This window comes from Pleurodeles waltl, chromosome 2_2, assembly GCF_031143425.1.
Source record: "Pleurodeles waltl isolate 20211129_DDA chromosome 2_2, aPleWal1.hap1.20221129, whole genome shotgun sequence".
In the NCBI taxonomy this organism is placed as follows: domain Eukaryota; kingdom Metazoa; phylum Chordata; class Amphibia; order Caudata; family Salamandridae; genus Pleurodeles; species Pleurodeles waltl.
Genome location: NC_090439.1, coordinates 1,117,535,192 through 1,117,551,220, shown reverse-complemented (window position 1 = coordinate 1,117,551,220; position 16,029 = coordinate 1,117,535,192). Strand labels below are relative to the sequence as shown.

Sequence of the window (16,029 nt, the reverse complement as noted above, 5' to 3'; positions counted from 1 at the left end):
GGAATTCTGAGGCAGTGGAGGGCCAAATTATGTGCATGTTTGATTAAATTATGCATCAAGAAAAGGCAAATTATGCAGCAAAATGCACCATATTTTGTGGTAGCATTACTTCATTTTTTTCTGATTTGTACACTAGATAAAACTGACTGGGTTTAGACTGCACATCATTATTACTAGTTTAACACCCAAATATAGCAATTAGCAGGAGAAAAGTGACCAGTCACCTTTTGTGGATTCAGCTGCGCGGCAACACATGCTGCTGCGTTTTCTATAACTTTACAACCATTTGAACTAGAAACAAAATCTTGTTTTTTGTTAAAATATGCAGATTATGCAGCCCATGATGGATTATGTGGCACATGCAGCAAATCCATACGTATGCAAAAATCGCAGCAGCATTGCATAGTTCCCGGGCCCCTGGCTATAACTTAGTGGCAATTCTCTGCCCCAGTCATCTAACTGCAGGCACACACTATGCCCTGTCCACCCACCTCCTCCACATAGGTGTGGACAGGACTTTTTAGGTTTGGGTAGCCTCATGTTTACCAAATAAATTACAATAAAGATATATGCAGATTTATAAATAGATGGCCTTTTAGTCAGCCCTCTTCATTCATTGGTCTGTTCAAGGATCATTCACATTTTGCTACGCCTGACCGGTTCCCCATTTGTCATGGACTGATGCAAAAACAGTTGTCATTAGTCACTCTGTTCACAATCTTGAATCATATCCTAATTTAACTCTTTATCATTCTTTTATAATTGCTTAAACATTTTTGACAGTCATGCTTTTTTTTTGCAAGAAAAGAGTTATATTCAGTGGCGGCTGCTAGCAGGGAAAAGTGGTGGGGTAGTGCAGGGGACATTAAAAAAAAAAAATTTAAAAATGTACCTGCCGCTGGCCACCTCGATGCTCTGTAGCTCCCCATGCACAGGCTAGAGACTACCCTGCACCATCTAGACACTGCTCTCATGCTGGTATTACCCAGCATGAGAGAAGTGCCAGGACGAAGGTACTGGGAGCCTTTTCCTGCTGTTCTCCATGCAACAGCTTGGAGATATCTAAGTGCGCATGTCGGTTTGGCTGTCCTAAGACAGCCGGCCAAACCGACATGTGCACTTGCATTGCCCTCTGCCCACCACTCCTCGGCTGCTGTCAGAGAGTGTCTCCTCCCTCAAGACTCGGCTCCAGCTCCGTCATATAAAATAAAATGGTAATAAAGCAGTTTTATTACTTGCTTTACTATCATTTTCTTTTACGTTTTCATCTGCTGGCTCTAGCAGTGGGGCGACGCTCCTCCGCCAAAACGGAGGAGCCGCCACTAGTTACTTGTAACATCATGTGGCCTGTAAAGCAAGCAACAAAGGAAAAAATAAACAGGCGAGCAGGGAAAAAATAGAAATCACTCCGCATCTTCATGGACAGTTTTGTGCTGTGTTATCAATCCATTCCTACAACAAAGCCCGCTACTCCGCGAGGCCACCAAGTAATAGGAAACTCGCTGTCACATTGAAGGCTGGGGCCGTAACAACTCCGCTGTTAGATTCTCTGTGCTGAAATAATGAATCTGTCGATGGTGGTGCTTCAGAGCGAATGCACAATATGGCTTTGTTTCTGCTCCATACTTGCGAAAATAATCCAAGTAAAAGACCATCACATGCTCTGCTGGGCAGCAAGCCGGAGGCTGAAGGGAGCTCTGCGGAAGTGCAGGGTTCAGACCTCAGAAGACTCCTGGGTCGCATCAGGACCAGCCCGGGAATCCAAAGCAGCCCTAGCAAATTTTGTCAGACTAGCCCCCGTACGGTGCATAGCGGGCGAACCTCACCACTATAAGTTGGGTTTGGGGGCGAGGAGGTCCCCCCAAAAATGTGGGAAAAATGGCAAAAACAGTGCATTGTACAACACATTTTTTCATTATATATTCAATTGTATTAGCTTTTAAAGTATAGTAAATGATAAGCTTACAGGGCACCAGGATCCCCAGTCATACCCACAGACATTCTTATGAAGAACACAACAACTAAGATGTCAAGTTTGAAACATGAATTGAAATATAACATCAGTGTACATATTCACTTTAAGCACAGCCAAAGAGCTGAGAACACAAAGAAAAACTACTTTGAGGCATGTTAGCATCCTGCACCCCAATGAGTGGCATGGCAGGGCTGGCTTTAGCGCTTGTGGTACCCAGTGTGACGGTATTTTTGGGCACCCTCTCCCCCCAATGACCCATTCCTCCACAGATTGCCTCACTTTCACTCTCCAATAGTGCCCTTCGTCTGTTTATAGTCCCTCCCTCACATGTATTTAATTTGTTTTATATCGCCTCTCATACCAGTGTACGGTTTTGGAGCACATCACAAACACGTACAAAGCCAATGAACCATACATGTGTAAATCAGTGTATAAAAATGTTACATAAGACAAAGGTCACTACAAGGTGTAGGATTCAAACGTGATCCATACTGGCAGGCCTTTTTTATTTTTTAATTGTGCTTGGTTTGGAGAAGCACAAATTCAGTTTCAAAATATAACACAGTGGTTAGGGTTGGCTTTACTAATAGTACATTGTTTTTACCCAAACAGGACTCTTTTTAGTAACATTAGGATAAGGAAAGTCTGGGAAAAACACAACTTTCATGCCATTCTTTGATAGCAGTTCATAGCTCACTGTGCTATATAACAATTGTAACTTATAAACCGCAAGTAACAAAAGGATCTCTATGACAAAAGCAGTAACCCACTGAGCTATCCACATAAAACACAGTTCTGTGATCTTCATCGTACACGTTCTTTGCAGTAGGCAAATTAACCCTCTGCACTACTTTAGATGAGTCAAAATACCCACTAGACAAAACACCATCCCTCTCCAGCAGGAACATTAATCACCAGAGTTATCTTGTTAATTTTTATTGTTGCCTGAAAACTACTGGATATAATAAAGCAACTCTGTATTGGGTGCTTTTATACCCATAGCAGTTTGCAAACCACAATGCTCCCTACTCCAGCCAGCTCAGCGATAAACCGGCTCCAAACAAAACCGGCCCCAGGAACAAAACAAAACCCCAGCCTCCCGGGGAAACACCCAATTCCCGTTACAGCCAGTCCAGCCTTTGGTCACATCCATGCCAGTACTCATTCTCAGGAAGGATGTCCAAAGGGAGATTGCAATTAACAGGTGCAAAGCCATTGCTTGCTCTCCCAAGACCTCCCAACATGATTCTCAAAGAGGACACTTTCCAACGGGGACAGTTTCCCCTTTGCGAAAGGGTTACCACCTCCTTTAAAGTGTAGGTATCTCCTCAGCGGCTTGCGACCCCAACTGTGGTCACAAACTATTGATGTCGATCATTGCAATTCACAATTAGAAGGGGTGCCCCATTTATACCCCTTCCTTTTCTTTTCAGAATGAGTCACAAAACCCCTTTTGCTATTTGGATAGGCATGTCCAAGTCGCAAAATGGTTTTGGTACACTAAGAAATGTCATTTTAGGGTACTAAACACTGTAATTTTCCAAATGCATGTCTTGCAAACACAATATCAAATTGCACATAAAGCCTCAAGAGAGAAAACAAAATATCACTGGAAAACATCAAAACACAGGAAACGAGATAGAAAAAAGTGTATTAGGTCCATACTTATTCATGGAGCAGTCCCAAGTGTGTCTGTAAAAGTAACCCCCAAGAAGCGTCTTTAATGACAAACACATGAAATAGGACAGGCATGTGCAGGTCACGGAACAACATGCTTCTAATATGCCCTAAGTCCTGGATGAAGCTCCTCATGAGGCGTGACCCAAGTCGCAATGCTAATGCCAAATGAATCTAACGGAGCTACGCTTGCAATAGCACCTGGAATGTATATATTTATTAATGGACTGGGTTGGCTACAGGGCCTAGCTGTAGTTGGTGTTGGCTGTCTATAGTGGATTGGTCATAGGTCCTGGTCGAAGGCTGTGTGCAGCAGATAATGGGTGCATTACAGGTAAAGTGCATAATGAAAAAAACAGAGAAATTTGCAGTCTTCTATAACTGGGATCTATCATTTCCACCCAACTCTGAGTGTGTAATTTTTTGTGACGTGCATGGATACCATTTGTGGCACAGAAGACTTTGGTGTGTGATGACACGTTCTGGTCACTTTCTATTCCATGTCCCATAGAGCAGGATGTGGGGCCTGTGCCTTAGGCGCACTGTGGTCAATTTACCTTTGTCTGAATGCAAGATGCCGCCTACGGCCAGCCAAGAGACCTGCCCTGAAAATAAAGGGCTGAGCAAATACGAGTTGAACTCCTAGGCAGCTATGTCCACAGATGAGCGCAGGAACAGCTTCCCACTACAAACTGGTGTTTTGTCTGTGTATGTCCTTTTACACACCACTCCGAGCAACTGGTCAATTTCTTTGTGTTGTGTTCCCCTATCAGGAGATTTACACTGTGTGTCTTGAATACAGCACCAGCTGATGAGCAGGTGTTCCTTTTTAGAGGTCAAGGCTGAAAATGCAGTGGAAAATGCACCCTGAACAGATCACATGTGGTTGCACACACCACTGAAGAATTGTGGCCACAACTGGCCATATCTGTGAGTATAGGTACCCATGGGGAACTGGCTGTAGATGTTATTCTATTTCTAGGTACAACAGGCTGTCTTCAGCAATTGATTGTGGGACCAGGCAAAGTCACAGACTTACCCCTAATCTGTGTGTAGTGGCCTCACTTGTGAACCACCTCACTCCAATTAACTGGAAACTTTCCTGACCAGAAATCTCACTTTTTGGGTTGGAAACCACAGAGAGCTTGTGAGTAGTGGATAGTGGGGATCTAATCAAGATCTCAGTAGCTGGTGATCAAACTCCTAAATTAAGCCCCCTTGGACCGAGGTACACTCTAAAACTAAGACAAAGGTAGATATATATCACAACACAATGTGGTAACATTTTGCCAGACACACAGATTTGTTGGGAAACAAAACACAATGACATCCAGAGATTGTTGAGGACATAAGACACCTAGGCTGTAGGATACCGTCCCCCATGGACATGAACAAGTACAGCATTTTACAGTGCAATAAATACAATACTGTTGGGGCGTGGCTTTGGTACCACCTAAGATGGCCATCTGATTGCAGAGCTCTTCCACAGATCGGAACCTCCGTCGCTCGAAATGCGACTACCAACGATTTAAATTTGGGAAATTTGGTTCCCTCTACTGCCTGTCCCTAGGAGACTCGCCATAAGCCCATAATACTCAGGTGACACCTTTTTTCTCCTCTTTCTGTACCAGTGTTGCCATCCACTCACTCATGGCTGCCATTTTAAATTCTCGGGGCTTATTGCCATCAACCGTGTAGCACGTCTGTTTCAGAACGCGCTCTCCACAAAAGTCCTTTACATTTGCCCATTACTTTTTTGGGTTCTCACCTAGGATATCTCTCTTCAGTCCCTCCTGTTTGGATGCTTTCTGGAGCTTTTCTGCAAATTACGGTTTCTAACATTCTTCCATGATTATCTCCTGACAGCCCTGTACAGGTGCCATTGTTCAGATGAGAATGCACTTTTTCAGTGATTTCTTTTTTTCCTTCATATACCTCTGCTTCATTTTATCCCTGCAATGTGATGAGTTTTGAATTGCAATTATCAGGTTTTCATTACCATATTGCCTGTCCTGATGCTCCTTCATTAATATGGCGATCAGTTGGGGCTCCCTCAATATTCTTTCACACAACTTTCAGCTCTCTCACAACTTCTGTTGCTACAACTGGGTGCCAGAGTTTTACATGCTGTTTCTCCAGCTGGTCTATGGGTAGAATAAGACACTCATCACCATGCCTCTGCCAAGAAGCAATCTCCTTCCACCTCAGCTATTAATTCCCCTCCTGGGGGCCCTTTGATGGAACCGTCGATTTCGTGCGTCAATATGGCGAATTCAGCCACTTCTCGCAATGCGTCTGCGTCTCTCACCTCAGTTAAATCTCACTGACCATCTTCTATGAGCTACAGAATTAAACAAGATTCTTCTTCACTGGACAAATCACCATCTCCTACCTCATTGGCGATTTTGCTGGAGGAAATTTGCGCCCTTCGTCCTTTTGTTGAGAAGACCAACAAACACATACAAAATCTTGATGATAAGATGGTAAGTGGTCCATTATGGAGACATGCATGTCTTTGGTGGAGCAACAATTTAGTGACCTACACGATTAAACCAACAAAACTGCAATTTTAGAAAAGGAGATTCTTCAACTAAAAAAGCATTCAGAGGATTTGGAGAATAGAAACAGAAGCAAAAAGGTATGCATCTGTGGTTTTCCAGAGGGAACCGAGGGCGATGATCCGGTCTCCTTTTTTGTAACCTTTCTTCCACAGTTATTAGATTTACCTCCTTCCACAACTCTCAATATTCAGTGACCACACAGACTGGGGATTCGTCTCTCTACTTCTGCATCACCTCTTAAACCCTGAGGAATCTTTCTCTTATTTTTGGAGTTTACTGTTCTTTTGAAGGTGCTTCAGGCAGCTAAATCAAAGCAGCAAGTTACACGGTCTGGGTGGAGGATTTTTATCTCGCAGGATGTCTCTAATGCTACAGCTACCAGAAGAAAAGATTTTCTCAGTCTCCATCCCACACTTCGCAACATGGGAGCTCGATATGGCCTTTTTCATCCATGTCTTTTTAAGGTTACTTATCAAAACAAAACCACCTCGTACAAGGACTGGGCTGAATTCGAAAAATTAATTAACTCTCATCTGCTGGACATAATTGACACTGCAGGACTCTCTACTCATTAAGTTATTTTGCAATGTTTGGCTGTTTCTTCATTTGGTAATTTGAATCAACTGCCTAGCGTGATGCTGTCTCTCTATCTTTGTTTCTTTTTTTCCTTGCAGGTCATCAGTATTTCTTGCATATTCATTCCCCTATTTTTATGTCTTGTTCCGCTTTGGTACACAGCCCTTGTCAGATGTACCATTGTCATCGGTGTAGTCACCATCCCATCCTCCTACATGTTCACCATTCAGGTATGTGTTTATAGTAGTAATTTTTTGACATGTACTGCCTACTTTCAGTATATCCCTCCTCTCTCCTTCTCTTCCCCTTTCTTATTTCCTTTCCTCATTTCTACCTTTTTAATCCACTTCGCTTCTATTTTTCCTTCATGAATATTGTACATACTTTACTTTCAGACAAGTCCTCCTGAGTTATTTGCATTTGTTCCTTGTATGTTGCATTCAGAGTAATTTCATGGAATGTAAAGTTTTTTATTAACCCTATAAAAACACAGCGAGTGCTATCTCGCTTAGCCACGTTAAACCCAGATCTAGTTTTATTACAGAAAAGTCATCTTAAGGATACCGACGATTTGAAACTTAAACTTGGTTGGGTAGGTTCTGTGTTGGTGTCTCCCACCTCAAATAAGAAAAATTGTGTTGGTATTCTTTGTAAGAAAAATGTAGATGTTTAAGTTTTATCACAAGAAACTGATACAGACGGTAGGTGGCTTGTAAGAAAAATGTAGATGTTTAAGTTTTATCACAAGAAACTGATACAGACGGTAGGTGGCTTGTTTGCAGATTGCTTATTGCCAAAGTTCCTGTAACTGTCCTTATCATATATGCTCCTAAAAGTACTGATCATACCTTTTGGCCTGCAGTTCCCCCAAAATGCTTGCAATATACTGATGCATATTTAATTTTGGGAGGGGATTGTAATCACATCATAGATCCCTTTCTGGATAGACAATCTTTGGTCCGATTTCCATCTCATAAAATGCATAAACAATTTCACTCTACCATTTCACACAATGCTTTTATTGACTCATGGAGACTCTGTAACTCCACTCTGCCAGAATATTACACACAAATCACTCACTAGACTAGATCATATTTTTTGTCTCTAAGCTCTTATACCAGTGTGTTATCCAATCTACCATTGGTCCAATCTTGTTGTCTGATGATCATGCCATGGTTATTACAGATCTGGACTTGGTTTCCCCTCATCCTGATAGACACAGATGGAGATTTAATAACTCCTTGTTAACTGACCCTCAATTTTCTTCCTCCTTTGTCCCTTTTGCCTCCAACTTCTTTCTAATTAATAGGTCTTCTGGTATTTCCCCACCAGCTTTTATGGGATATGTTTAAGGCGGCAGCTCGAGGTTTTATCATTGAATTTGTATCACAGAGGAGCAAGGCATGAGATAGAGATCAAAAAAACATATTTTCTTCCATTAAAAAAAACTAGAACAGACATACTATAATTCTAAATCACATAGAAATCTTCAGAATCTCCTTAAAGCTAAATTCCAATTTAATGAACATTCAACTAAAGAAGCTTCTTACATTCTCCTAAAAACTAGTTCTTGTTATTACAGTGGTTGAAATAGAGTAGGTAAATTATTAGCTAACTATCTCAAAATTAAGAAACAACGTCTAAAGACTGACCCTGCTCAATTAGCAAGGAACTTCATTGATTAAAGATAAGGATATTTAAGCAGACTTTGTTCAATTCTCTAAATCTTTGTACACTAATGAATCTCCGATAGTTTATTCTCATACTGATTCTTGCTTGCAATATACTCCTAAATCTATACCTCCTCATTTGGATTTCAATTCCATAGAAGTAGATCTCATCCCTGGAAATTTCTTATGTACTTACTTTACTGAAAAAGGGGAAAGCGCATGGTCCAGATGCTTTACTGTTTTTTCTCCACTTCTCTAATATTCTGTCACCCCCATTTACTACAATTGTTTTCATTTTTTTACCTCTACAAGTCTTACTTCTGGTACCTTCCAATAGGCTACCATGTGCATTATTCACAAAAACGGCAAAGAACCAGCGCACTGCAAAAATTACAGACCAATTTCTTTAGTCACCGTGGATTATAAAATATTTTCAAAGCTTTTAGCCAGTCACTTAGAATCCTTTCTTACACATCTGATAGGTAAAGAACAATCAGGTTTTATAAAAGTGAGGCTGCCGTCCAACAATACCCTTTTATTTTTTAATGTCTTAAGTAAAGCTGCTCTTCTTACATACCCACTTGCAGCAATTACTGTAGATGCTGAGAAAGCCTTGAATCGGATTTCCTAGGAATTCATTTTAAAATCCTGATCCCGGCATGGTTTTGGTCTTATATTTATTGCGTTAATTTCATTATTGTATCAGTCTCCAAAAGCTTCTGTATTAGTTAATGGTGAGGAATCCCCGTTTTTTCATCTCCATAGTTGTGTATGTGAGGGATGCCCTCTTTCTCCATTACTTTTTGTTTTGGCCCTTGAACCTTTTCTTTCTCGTACTTAACCTGTCCATATCGGGGTTTCAATACGGTGACAAACGTTTAAAATTAGCAGCATACGCTGATGATGTTGTCCTCTTTACTTTCCGTCCTGAGCAATCGCTTCTGATGCTGCTTAATGAAATTACATAATTCTATGCTGTCTCATTGTAAAAAGCCAATATAGACAAGACTGAAATTCTCCTGCTGAATAAATATACTACTGAATAATCTTTTCTTCCCACTGGTTTTCAGTGGTCCTCTTCTAGAATAAAATATTTAGGTATATGGTTTACACCTTCAGTTCAGGATACTGTCACCATTACTCGCAAGGAACGTATAACTAAAATTGAATCTTAACTCTCTTCATGGAACCCTTAATTTTAATCCTGGTGGAGCCATTTAGACTCTATCAAAATTATAATCTCTCCCCTTCTTTTGTATATACTCTCTATGATGCCAGTGCACATTCCTAAGCTTACTTTTAAGAAAATAGACTCTATTGTTTCTCATTTCGTATAGAAGAACAAGAAGTCCACAATCTCCCTTTCTTCACTCAAGAAATCTAATCTGGAAGGAGGTGTTAACTTTCCAGATTTTTTCAATACCATAATACATCTGGAGTATGTCAAGCCTCCCTATGGCTTCCTCAAGCCTCATCTGCTTTTCATCCCCTTTGGCTCTTCTTATTCTTCTCTTATCTCCAAATCCTACTCGAACCAAGTCCAAGACTGACTGCTTGTGGGAGAGTGACTTAGTAAAGTGCACTATAGGTGCCCAGGGCCTGCAAATTAAATGTTCCTAGTGGGCCTGCAGCACTGATTGTGCCACCCACTACAGTAGCACTTTAATCATGTTTCAGGCCTGCCACTGCAGAGCAAGTGTGTGCAGTTCTAAACTGCAATGTCGACCAGGCAGGTGCAAGTACTTGCCAGGCTCCAACCTTCCTTTTTATTACATGTAAGTCACCCCTAAGGCAGGCCCTAGTTAGCCCCAAGGGCAGGGTGCAGTGGAGTGGACTTAAAAAGTTGAACATGTACTTTTACGTTTAACGTGTCCAGGTAGTGAAAAACTGCTAAATTCATTTTTCACCATTGCAAGGCCTATCTCTCCCCCATAGGATAGCACTGGGATTACCTTAAACCATCTTTTAAGTGTAACTCCCAATTAGGAAAAGATAGAAATGTGGAGTTTGGTGTCTCTGGACTCAATTTAAAATCACAACTTATAGTAAAGTTGGATTTTAAATTGTAAATCTGAAAATGCCACGTTTAGAAAGTTGGTATTTTCTTATTTTAACCATTTCTGTGCCTCTGCCTGCCTCTGAATACAGGTCTGTGTTGGGTGACAGCTGGGCTCTCTGCATTCCCTCTAGACAGCCGAACACAATGGAGGGGGTTAGGTGCGACCTGAAGGCCTTAATGGGCCATTAACTGGCTTGATGGGGTTGAGGGGGGGATGGAGCTTAGCACTTCCTCATTTACACATGAATAGACTTGTCCTGCCCGCCCCCCCCCCCCACACACACACACACACACAATAGGGCTTAATGACCCTGAATTGTCACTCCAGCTGGCTTGGAGCCAGGACAGGGGAGGCAGAGCATCTGTAAATTTCAAAGGCCTGCCTCTGGAAGCTTCCCCCACCTTCCAGAACCAGAGCATCAAAGTATAAATACTGGACCCCAACCCCCACCAAAGCAACACTCTGCCAGGAAGAAGGACTGCTGTGTTGCCAGGAGGGACTGCTCCTTGGCAACTGCATTGCTGTGTTGGCATACTGCTGCTGTGTGCTGTGCTGTAGGAGGGACTGACACTTTGCTGTTTGCTTCTGTCCTGCAGTGATAGTGACTAGACTTGCTCTCTACATCCTTGAACCCAAGAGTCTCCAAGGGCTTGCTGGCTTTCCCCCTGTTCTTCTGCAGTATCAGGGACATCAAAGACTGCTTGCAACTCTCCTGGTGCTGCTGGACTCTGCCACCTGTGAGCCCTACCCTTGCCTCAGGCGCCCCCCTCCGGTTCTGGGCCTCAGAAGTGGGTTCTGCAGCTACAACTTCAAAAAGCGATGCATCACCCTGAGAGCTGCAGAAATATTGTTGCATTGTGTCCTTGCTGTCAACCCATTGCTCCAATAAAGGTACTGTTCAGCAGACCCTGCGTAGGTTCTGTAGCCAGCCTACCCTCCACCACGGGTGGCCTAGATTTTAGATTTACACCGGTCACTCGTGACCTCACGTAGCCTTTTTACCACTATAGACTTCTAAGCACTGTCTTCACATTTATTCTTTAACAATGTGTATCTCAATTTCTTCTGATTGGACTTTTGTTGTTTTGGTATTGTTTTACTCAGATAAATATTATCTGTTTTTCAAAACCGGTGCTGAGTCTTTTTGTGGTGTCTTTCACTATGTTACTGCAAATAAGTGTTGCACAAATACTTTACACATTGCCGTCTAAGTTAAGCCTGCCAGCTCTGTGCCAAGCTAACAGAAGATGAGCACAGGTTAATTTAGGTTGTGTATCTGACTTACCGTGACTAGGATTGTGGTCCCTACTTAGACAGGGTACATACTTCTGCCAATAAAATACCCAATTTCTAAAAGCTACTATAACTCAAACATGTTTTGTTTACCACAGACTATCTCACTCCCCTTCATAGTGCTAAATTCTCTCCAAATGACTCAACCCATTGTTGGTGATGTGCCTGCCCCAGAAGTGATTTAATGCATATGTTATTTTGGTGTCCCAATACACTATCTTTCTGGCATAAGATTTGGGCCCAAATTACACAAATATTCCACATAAATTAATCTTTTTCTATTCCCACTCTCTATTTAGGAACTGTAACTAGCCAACTTTCTTCACCTTTCCTCAGACAAGGTTATTAGATGTAGTTTTGGCAAATACTTCTCTAATCTCTAATAAATGGCTTGGTGGGATTCTGTATGTTATCAGCAGAAATTAAACACTTCTTGCATACCTCCTGGACCTTCTTTCAATACACAACATATGATGTGGTCACCATTAACTACTTTTCTTGATAATGCTGCAATTTCTACATCTAATACTGTCTGTACGTTTTCTGAAAACTTCCACCCACTATGAACATTTGCCTCTCTGTTTTAATTCTTCTGATTTCAAGAATGTTGTTATTCTATACTTTTAGTGATTCATTCTTAACTGTTTTTAGAATAGCTCATGTTATGTATTTAGTGAGGACTTAATTCTCTTAGATAAGGGTTTTCTTTTACCACTCTTTTCCCATCCCTTCCCCCTTAAAAGCTAAAACATACTACTTAAAAGCTTTTTGTTTTTCAAATGTAGTTTTAGTAAGCAACATTTCACATTTCTTTGTACATATCTAAATAGTTTTCTGTTGCTTCTATTCATCAATAAAGCTTTTTAAAACTTAAAAAATAAGTATTAAACTATTGGGGTCATTGCCCAGCTCCAGAAGGGCTACAGCTATCTGGCTATGCAGTTTACTTTCCCCTTTTCTACCTTTTGTTGCAAAGAATGACATATGGTCAAACATATAACTGTGGCTGAACAGAAGCCGCTATTGAGTGTTATTACTTGTGTCATATAGTGTCTCGGTCCCAAGCCCTCTCCCCCTCGTAAGGGAAGCCCAGTTTACTCCCCCCTCACTTGAATACCCACATCCAAATTAGAATTCTTGGCATCCAAAGCAGTGCAAAGATACCCAGGGCATTGGCACACCAGAAATAAATACAAGTCACTAACCAGAGGGTTGTCCCTACCCACAATGTTTTCCTGAATCTGAAGAAAAGACCTGCCACATATAGACAACCAAGGGTTGTCTGGAGGATGGAAGTCCCACCACCTCACTAGAATGGTATGGCAAGTCTACAGTGATATAATGTGAACATTTCAGGTCTCCGAGCTACAAATTCCCTTGCTTTTCAGCTCACAGCTGCTCCCACGTGCATGACTTGCACAATTATGTCAAGATTCTCTGCAAACCATAAACCCATTGTAGTGCGACGATGCAATGTTTTCAATGGATGAAAATGCTAAATAGTCTTTACTGTCTGGTTAACAGTGGGACAGTATAGTTCTCTGTCCATTTCCAAGGTATTCATGTCAAAGAGATCATCACACCGGGTACACAGCACAGTCATTGATACACTGCAAGAAATACAATGACTGCTATATGGCGGTGGGTAGCAATGCTGCAAGGGAGATGTCGTAGCTGAACCTAAACTGATATTCAGACAAAAACATGTTTTTCTCCGTTTCTAAAAATACGTTTTTAGGCTTAGAAGTACCTTACCACTGCTCCACTAAAATGAATTCACTATTACAGTCAGAAGCATCTACCACAACAAGTTGAATACTCATACCATGAGCAATAACGTCTTCACATGAAACAGCAAAGGCCAACCTATGGCCGCCTTAAGGATGAGGCGAACGGAGGCCAAACCTTTCAAGCCCAGAAATAACTTCCAACCCCCGCTGTCTCCAATGCCCAACAAGTCAGGTTTCACTCGTGGATCCAATGATCTTAATGTTTTACTCACTATGGGGAAAATATTTGTTTGTCTCTAGAAATGTATCTGTTCACCACAGCATCAACTTTTCAACTGTCTGCTGCAAAATGTTATCTAGAATTTTATGTTGCACAATTATATTTAAGGTTGCATTTCAACCTCCGTATTCTTAAATTCAACAAAACTATTGGGTACACATGTCTGGGCCATTCATTAGCGGACAGATGAGTACTAGTGCCTTCCACATGATGCCCATCAGAGACGCAGCCTGCCTTTGGGTGCAGAATCGGGACGCTTTGACCGCTCAAGAACCAGTTTGTGCATCACAAGAAACCAGGACTATGAAAAAGATTTTAAACCACATCGCAAGACGGTTTTAAAGTAAAAAGCCTGAAATCTATCAAACGAGAATGTCCATGATCCACTCCTTCCCTGGTGCGGCCGTGTAGATTGGCAGAGAAGGCGCTCTCCCTGGAGGCGGTCTGACTCACACCCTAGACCACATAGAGGGTTTTGCATGCACAGAAACAAGATAACTGATGGGGGTAGCTGGCTCGACCTGCTGCTTTAATATCGGTTATACAAGATGGATCTTTGAGGGGTGCGTGGAGCGATGTGCACAATACTCAAACGCTTTCCTAATATGCAATAGGTTGAGATAAAAGTTTTTAGTTTTGGTGGATCTTATCCTCAGCATGTACATCATGAGGAGGAAGAGTGGAAGGAGGTTGTCCATTAAAGGATGACATATGGACCACTTGTGTAGTCAAAAGAACACTACCTGGAAAAAGCAACCAATGACCATTTGAGGTTGCCCCGTACACTCACAGCAGTAGTTAGTGGACATTTCTAGTTGCTCTTAAACCGTTGACTTGCAAATGTTGTAAATTCCTAACTGGACTTTTCTTGCCACATAAATTGAAAATGAAAAGTAAAACAGTTGACATAAGCGAGCCGATTCTAAGTGCCATGGCCATCATGAGCGCGAAGGAGAGAGACACAAAAAAAAAAAAGGTTTGCTCGCACTCAAACGTATCGCCAATCGTAACAGTAACAGGTGCAGTCCGCAAGGAGGGACAAATGTAAAGCATTTTCCAATGATAACAAAGGATTTTTGAAAGCCAAGCCCAGGAACGAGTGAAGGTGATGGGCGTGCAGTGGGTGTGGTTAAAAGTCCACAATACTTACAACAGGTCAAAGCGCTGGCGCACTCAACCTAAAAAGGGTGTTCCACAAAAGCAGCTGAGGTGGGCTCTACATCCACATAACCCAGAATGTAACAACAATTTGAATCAAATGTAAATGTGATTTTATAGTTGTTTAATGCTTCTTGTGACACCGAGTGTGCTTGCTAATTTTCATGGTTGCCATGGAGACCACAGAGCTTAGGGCTGTACCTTTGCACAGTTCCTAGCAGCACAACCTCGCTTTGAAGCTTGGCATGCAGAAGTGGGATATTAAGAAAATAATGAACCCAGTATTATATGTATAAATTATATCTCTGCTCCTCAAAGATGTCCAGCACTTTCTCACGAAGGGAATCTTGTCACCTACCCGTTAGATCAGTTTTTACTGAGTAACACGTTTCTGTCTCGTGATTAAGCTACTATGACTTGTATTGAGAAAAAATATAATTTCTTATGAATTTTAGCTCTATGCTCCAACTGTCTGTTTCTAGATAGAGCCCTTGTCGGTTGAAATGACAGTTGTCTTTGATCTTTTGCTGTGTGACTGCTATTTTGCATTAAACGCTGGGAGGACTTAGGGCTGCCTGACATGTTCTGTTTTACTTTTAACATTCCACTTCCCAATGAGGTAGAAATAATGAGTAGCTTTGATCCTGAACACCACTAAGCATATGAGAAGTCCAAATCAATGTGATTTTTGAAGAGGTCATGAATTGCAATTCTAATTCTCGTTGCTGTAGCATTTGTTTCAAATTAATCGTTAACAGTTGTTGTAACAAACAGATCCACTAAAACTCAGCTGGCGTGTTTCGCTCAGGCCTATAAGGCAATCAGCTTTCTCAAGGCTTCATTCTTAAACAATCATAATCAGTAATCTTCATTAAGTTCAGACACTTAGGGCCTGATTCTAACTTTGGAGGACGGTGTTAAACCGTCCCAAAAGTGGCGGATATACCACCTACCGTATTACGAGTTCCATAGGATATAATGGACTCGTAATACGGTAGGTGGTATATCCGCCACTTTTGGGACGGTTTAACACCGTCCTCCAAAGTTAG

The 16,029-nt window shown here is 41.6% G+C and overlaps 1 protein-coding gene across 3 annotated transcripts in view; it reads right to left on the bottom strand.

Annotated features, from left to right (window-relative positions):
• ARHGAP39 (Rho GTPase activating protein 39) overlaps positions 1-16,029 on the bottom strand; it is a 683,801-nt gene that overhangs the window by 135,997 nt on the left and 531,775 nt on the right. The gene's annotated exons all lie outside the window — the stretch shown is intronic.